Source organism: Rhinoraja longicauda, chromosome 3 (genome assembly GCF_053455715.1).
Source record: "Rhinoraja longicauda isolate Sanriku21f chromosome 3, sRhiLon1.1, whole genome shotgun sequence".
NCBI lineage: Eukaryota > Metazoa > Chordata > Chondrichthyes > Rajiformes > Arhynchobatidae > Rhinoraja > Rhinoraja longicauda.
In genome coordinates this window covers 32,447,355-32,454,609 of record NC_135955.1, presented here as the reverse complement: position 1 = coordinate 32,454,609, position 7,255 = coordinate 32,447,355, and positions in this window count along the sequence as shown.

The window sequence follows — 7,255 nt, the reverse complement described above, 5'->3', positions numbered from 1 at the left end:
TCGTCACGTGAGGTTTTGGCGCCCAAAACCAGTCAGTTAGGAGACTTCTTCGAAGTGAACAGTTAGAATTAATGGTTGTCTGTAATCTCGTTCGTTATACTTTGTGATCGAATACTGCTGTCGCAATAAACTTCTTCAACAAAGAACGAGCCTCCAGACTCGCCATAAAATACTAAATAGATAGATTTTTTAATAGAAATATATTTGCCATAGTTTTCAACATCTCAGTATTCTGGCTGGTTTGCACAGTTTTAATTGCTGCCTAAAAAACTGACACTGCCCTGTTGCATTGGAAATGCAACTCATAAAAGACACTAGTGATTATGCCTAACTCCTAATTATCAGTTACAGTATCTACCAGTGTTGCTATTCCACAAGCCAGAAATGGGTCTAATTGAATATGACCAGCAAATTCCCCAATAGTTATGTTGTTGCTGAATTATCTGTCCATTCTGAGCTGGTTAAAGCTTACAAATACTGCCAGCACCAGTAAGATTTTAACCCTGACTAGTTTAAAAGTTGTAAATTTTTTAATTACCCAATTTTCTTCAGTATATTCTTGGTTTCAGACTTTCTTTTGTTTCAGCAACCAAATTCTTTGCATTTGAAGTGAACCAACCAACATTCCAGTGGAGTTTGAGGTTTAATGTGGAACTGGAAGAGAAATAAATTAATGAAACTATAAATTAACTTCCTTGCCCACTTTTTAATCAGAGTTTGAGGAAATCGGTTTCAAAGTTATTTTACTGTCACGTGTACCAATTAAGGTACAGTGATATTCATATTACCATACAGCCGTTAAGTAGTACAGTGGGATCAATGAAAACAGTTATTAAAATTGAACGTTTCCTTTTATTGAATTTGTGCATTTATCATGGAAATGAATTATTAAACCTTTTAAATGTATTAGTTTGCAGGAAATTGGTAAAGGTTTCTGCATTGTCACATCAATAATAAGTTAAAAAAATCATTTCATTGGACAGCGTTACAATAACATAAATCACAGGATCTAACATCCATTACAACAAATCTTTGCATATGAAACTACATCCTGATCTCAGCATTTCTTTCTGTTTGTGCTTTCACTACCTATAGCCAGCATATGTTAATGCTTTATCGATCCCAATATGCCATTTAAAAAAGACGAACCTCTTCCTTAATATTTCCCTCGGTGTGGCAATTTATTTTGACATTGCTTCCTGACAGGAAACAATTTTCCCATTTCATTCACAGCTATTTCTCTCCAGAAAAAGTTTTTTTTATTTTTTGAAAGGCTGTTCTGTAAAACTACTAAGCTTGCAATTTCCAGCTCCATTTATCCTACTTCAGGATAATCCTTTGATCCCAGGAAGGATAAGATTAATGTAAGAGGAGCTTTTGATGGCTTGGGGCCTGATTCGTTGGAGTTTGGAAGGGTAAGTGAGGATCTCATTGAAACTTACTGAATAATGAAAGCCCTAGATCGTGTAGATGAGAGGATGTTTCCAGTAGTTGGAGAGTCTAGGACCAGTGGGGACAATCTCAGAATAAAAGGATGCGCTATTAGAATGGAGAGGAGGAAGTTTTATTTTAGCCAGAAGATGTTGAATCTGTGGAATAAATTGCCACAGATTGTAGTGCTGGCGATGTCATTGGGTATTTTTAAAGGGGAGATTGATTAGTTCTTGATTAGTAAGGGTGTCAAAGTTTATGGGGAGAAGGCAGGAAAATGGGGTTGAGATGGAAAAATAAATCAGATGTGATCGAATGGTGGAACCAACTCGATGGGCCAAGTGGCTTAATTGTTCTCCTATGTCTTATGAGCTTTAGCTGCAGTTTATGGTCAATGCGATTGAAAGAGGAATTTATTCTTTTGTGATAACAGGAGCTGAATTATTCCCTCTCCTGAAAAACTATTTTATTTTGTATTCATTCATATGCAAGACAGTCATAGTTATAGTCTTACTGCATGGAAACAGGCTCTTCAACCCAAATTTCCCACTGGCCAACATGTCCCATCTACACTAGTCCCACCTACCAGCATTTCGTTCATATCCCTCTGAACCTGTCCTATCCATGTACACTGTCTAATTTTTTTTTAAATCTTCAAAGGATGTGGGTATTAAATCCAGCTCCTATTGCCCTTCCATAACTGTCCTTGCAGCTGGTGAAGAGCTGCCTTAGCTCATTTGGAGAAGGTAGATGCAGAATGGGAAGTGTCAGAATGCTGGCATGGTGACCATAAAAGGCAACAATGATTTTCCATGCTGGGATGGTTCACAGCATTTGATCCATACAAGTCAAAAAATTGTTCAAGCCTTGGTAAGTTGCTGCAGTGTAAAGCATCTTGTATAGAATAAATGCTGGTTTCTTGCAATAATTTGTCTTTTTTTTGTATCAACAAGATTAGATAAATGTTCAGACAGCATCTCTAGAGAATATGGACAGGTGATGTTTCTGGTTGGGACCCTTCGGGATGGGTGGCTGGCTTTATACCAAAACCAAAACATGTTAGAGCAGGATCATTCAAACTATGGCCCATGAGTCAAATTGGATCGGCAGCATCTCTTGGCTTGACCCACTGAAGGAGATCTTTCCTAAAGGGAGGGCCAGGACATCCTACTACGCAATAGGCATAATCTGTGTGCAGTGGAACTCTTCCTCGGCAATCTTCCTACAGGGAGCATATATTGCATGGAGTAAGTGAACTGGTTCAACTACTTCCTCTTGCAGCTCATTCCATATACCCACCATCCTTTGTGTAAAAAACGCTCCCCCTTGGGCTCCTATTATATATTTCCCCCCTCACCTTAAACCTATGTCCACGGTTCTAGATTCCCCAACTATGAATAAAAGTGCATTTACTGTATCTATTCCTCATGATCTTATACACCTCTATAACATCCTCCTGCGTTCCAATGAATAAAATCCTAGTCTGTACAACCTCTTCCAATAGCTCAAGTCCTCAATTACTAGTAACATCTTCGTAAATCTTCTCTGTACCCGTTGCAGCTTAACACCATCACTCCTATAATATGGTGACCAAAATTGAACACAATACTCCAAATGAGGCCTCACCAATGTCTTGCACAACTGTAACATAACCTCTCAACTGCTCTACTGTATACTCTGACTAATGAAGGCCAATGCGCCAAAAGCCACCTTCAACACCCTATCTGTGTTCCTCGATCCCTTTGCTCTGTAATGTTCCCTAGAGCCCTACCATTTACTGTGTAGGTTCTGCCCTGGTTAGACTTCCCAAAATGGAACACTTCACACTTATCTGTATTAAACTCCATTAACCATTCCTCAGACCACCTGCCCAACCGATCAAATTCCTACTGCAATTTTTGATAACCATTTTAACTATCTACAATACCACCCACTTGAGTATCATCTGCAAACTCGCAAAGTTATGAAGTCCTTTTTTTTGCCTTGCTTTCAATGACTAGAGAAAGACATTTAAATACTCAAATGGTGTTGGTACATAAAACTCATCAGGAATAATGAAAATAATTTATCCTTTGGTTTTTAAACTGCATGCCTGGGTCGATTGTTTCTGATTTAATTCCATTTAACTTGATCAAGCATTTTACATTAATAAAGGGAAAATGTAGCCAACTGTTTCTGCATAAAACTAAACATGGTGAGATTTGCCAATTGCATCTTTAGTTTAACAAAGCTATGTGCTGCATTGAAACCAAGTTTTTTACATCTGGAATTGCTAATTAATGTAAGGCTGCCCCCTAGTGTAAAAACTCAAGTGAAGCTTTCAAACAATTTAACCCCACTAATTTACATTGGAATACAAAAACACAGCATGCATTTGATGAGATGTTTGTTGGGTTGCAAGATGTGAAACTGTGTCTTTTGAGATTTGGGTCTCAACTTGTTTGGTCTTGTGATAACAAAATTGTAGATCATGATCCTTGTCAAAATGAATTGAACAGTGAGTGTGTGTGTGTGTACATGGACACATAGGTTCGGAATTTGGTTATCTTACTCCTTGAATAGCATTCATTTGGCATTGTCCTGTCAAATGTGAACATCAATTGATGAATCTAATGCTGTGTGAACTGGGTACAAGAAACCAGACTTTGAGTGGAAGGGCAACCGCATCCATGCACCATTCAAAAGAATTCTTAATTCCATGTTCTGATAATGATGGTCAGAAGTTTCTGTGCAGGAATGGGATGCAAAAATATGTTCAAATTTATTTTTGAAATTTTAAATTAACAGAAGTGATTGGAATCATTTTCATGCAAGAAGTTGGTCATTGAGTTCTGCCAAATCGTTCGAGCCACCGAGCTATGCCTCAGCACGTCTGCGGATCTGATCTGCTGGCCTTGCTCATGGTTACAAGACATTACAATTGATATATGTCATGCAAACTAGTTTGTAGCCCATTACTGCATTAGAATTTCCCACAGAAGGCTTCCACACAATATTTATTGCCTTCTTGAGTAATGAGAAGGCAGCTTGGGCATACTGACTCAATGTGACATGTAACATCCTTGAAGTTACTGGTGTAGCTCCGCACAGGTGCAACCTAACCTGTTTATCAACAAAGTTACCGCTCTTTATATGTGAAGATCATGATGGCCAAAGCACCCGCAGATCTCATTTCATAAGTTCTAGGAGCAGAATAAGTCTATTCTGCCATTCAATTATGGGGGATCTCTCTATCCTCTCAACCCCATTCTTCTGCCTTCTCTCCATAACCGCTGACTCCCTTACTAATCAAAAATCTGTTAATCTCTGCCTTAAAAATATCCATTGACTTGGCCTCTACATTTGTCTGTGGCAATGAATTCCACATTCGCCACCCGCTGATTAAAGAAATTCTTTCTCATCTCCTTTCTAAAGGTACATCCTTTCATTCTGAGGCTGTGGCCTTTGGTCCTAGACTCTCCCACCAGTGGAAACATCCTCTCCACATTCACTCTATCCAGGCTTTTGATTGGCTTCTGACTACCTGCATGCTTCACTCATCATGGAGAATCTGGAAATGGCTCGTCTGCAACACAAGCTTTTCACTGAACCTTGGTACGCGTGACAATAAACTGAACTGACTCCTTAGCTCCAACAAGTAGTGTTGAATACACTTTTAGTGCAGGAGTAACTCAACAGGTCAACCAGCATTTCTTGAAAGAATGGATAGGTGACATTTTGGGTCGGGATTCTTTCTCAGACTGACAGAAATTGGGGATAGAAAGTTGCAAAAGAGGTGAGGCTGCCTGACCACGTGAGTTACTCCAGCATTTTGTGTCTGTCTTCAGTTTAAACTAGCATCTGCAGTTCCTTCCTGCACAACCAAATGTTTTAGTTCCATTGGGAACTTGGACTTTTCTAGCTCAGACAGTTGCCAACACAGAGACGTTCAGTCCAACCCATGCTTGCAGCCTCTTCCACAGCAAGGAGGCAAACTTCCACCTGGGAAGTGCTGGACAGAAGCTTTCTCATTCAAACCTGGAAAACACTGAAAATTCCACTATCCAGGACAGTAACTGAATAGGGGCTTTAATCAAAATGTGTTGCATTCAACTGTTTTGTTATTACAAACTGGTGTCCCTGGCAAGGCCAGCACTTCTAGCCCATTCTTAACATTCTTTGAGATGCTGAGGGTGGGGAACATAAGTGGTCTTTCCTGCACAGGTACTTCCAGAAAGTTACAATCATCAAACCCTTTGGTCCATTGCCTGTGCTGGCCATCAGGGACCAATCTGTACTAATCCAGCAGCTTTTCCATGCCTTGGGTTTTCAAGTGTTCATCTAAACGCATGTAGGATAGGAATAGGAATACTTTATTGTCACATGTTACTTGGCAGTGAGATTCTTTGCTTGCATACACAATGTATACAAATAGCAGCCACCTACGACGCTGACAAAGCACGCCAGCTCCCCCTTTTGTTCCCCCACGCCAGGCCCCCACTATCCATTGTTCTCCTCCCACCTCCCTCACCGCGGTCCCTCCACACCGGGTCCATTGTTTTTCCCCTCCCCCCTCATGGTGGTCCTCCATGCTCTCGTCGACCATATGTCGACCCGCGAAGCATCGCTGCCGCCATGAGGCTTCACCACAGCCGTGGCCCCATCGTTGCGAGGCTTCACCACTACACTCTCAAACACTGTGTTCCATGCTTCAAATACACTGGGTAGAACAGAAACTCTTGCCTCTCATCTATGGCCAGTGGGCATAAGTTTAAGATACTGCTTGCTATGGGGAAAAGTGTATATCTATCCTATCTATACCCTGTATTCACTTGTGCATTCTGTGATCCACAGTAAACAAACTCGGTCTCTGAAACATTTCAACTTGGTTATCTCCTTTGCACCCTCTCCAATCCAATCTCATCGTATTGTGTGGCAAACAGAATTATATCCAGTACTCCATCCATAGTTGTACCATGATTTGCTCTTTGTTCAGTGCCCCTGTTAATGAACACAAGTGTCCTCCATACCTTCAAAGAGGCTTAGGACATGCACACCAAGGTCCCTCTGTTCATGGTCGTCTCAAAATGGATAACTTGCAGGATTAAAGTCCATCTTCACAACTAGGTAAGCCATTCTATGATTTAAACACACCAACATTGTGGTGACTGCATTTGTGGTTGTGCAAAAAAATTGCACTAAGCTGTTCATACATGACAATCAAGAACCATTGAGGTTATGATGTATTTTCAGGGAAGGATCATGTGCAACTTGCAGAGGCCCCTTTTGGGGTTGGGCTCTCTTGCTATTGCCCTTGTCCTTCCGGGTGGTTGAACTGCCAGTTATGCAGACGAGCCAAGTTGCCACAGCACAGTTTGTAGATGATACACACAATAGTTGGAAGGAGCGTTATGCATATGGTTGTAGAAGGCATATCAATTAAAAGCTGCTTTGTTCCGGATGGTGTTATGTTTCTCGAGTGTTGGTGGAATTGGTTTAATGTAAACAAAACAATTAAACCAGCATTGCCTTGCGAGCCACACCATGTTAATGAAGATGCAGGTTCAAATCTCGAGTGCACTGTGGCATCAGAACAAACTGGTATTTGTTTAGTATTATAGTCCAGCACATTTTCCAACTTGACTGAACTTCTAAGCCAGTGGGCAGAGGTTGAAATTTGGTAACATTAATGTTAAACACTCAAACTGCAATGGTCATTTCTTAAACAATAGACAATAGGTGCAGGAGGAGGCCATTCGGCCCTTCGAGCCAGCACCGCAATTCAATGTGATCATTCTCAATCAGTACCCCGTTCCTGCCTTCTCCCCATAACCCCTGACTCCGC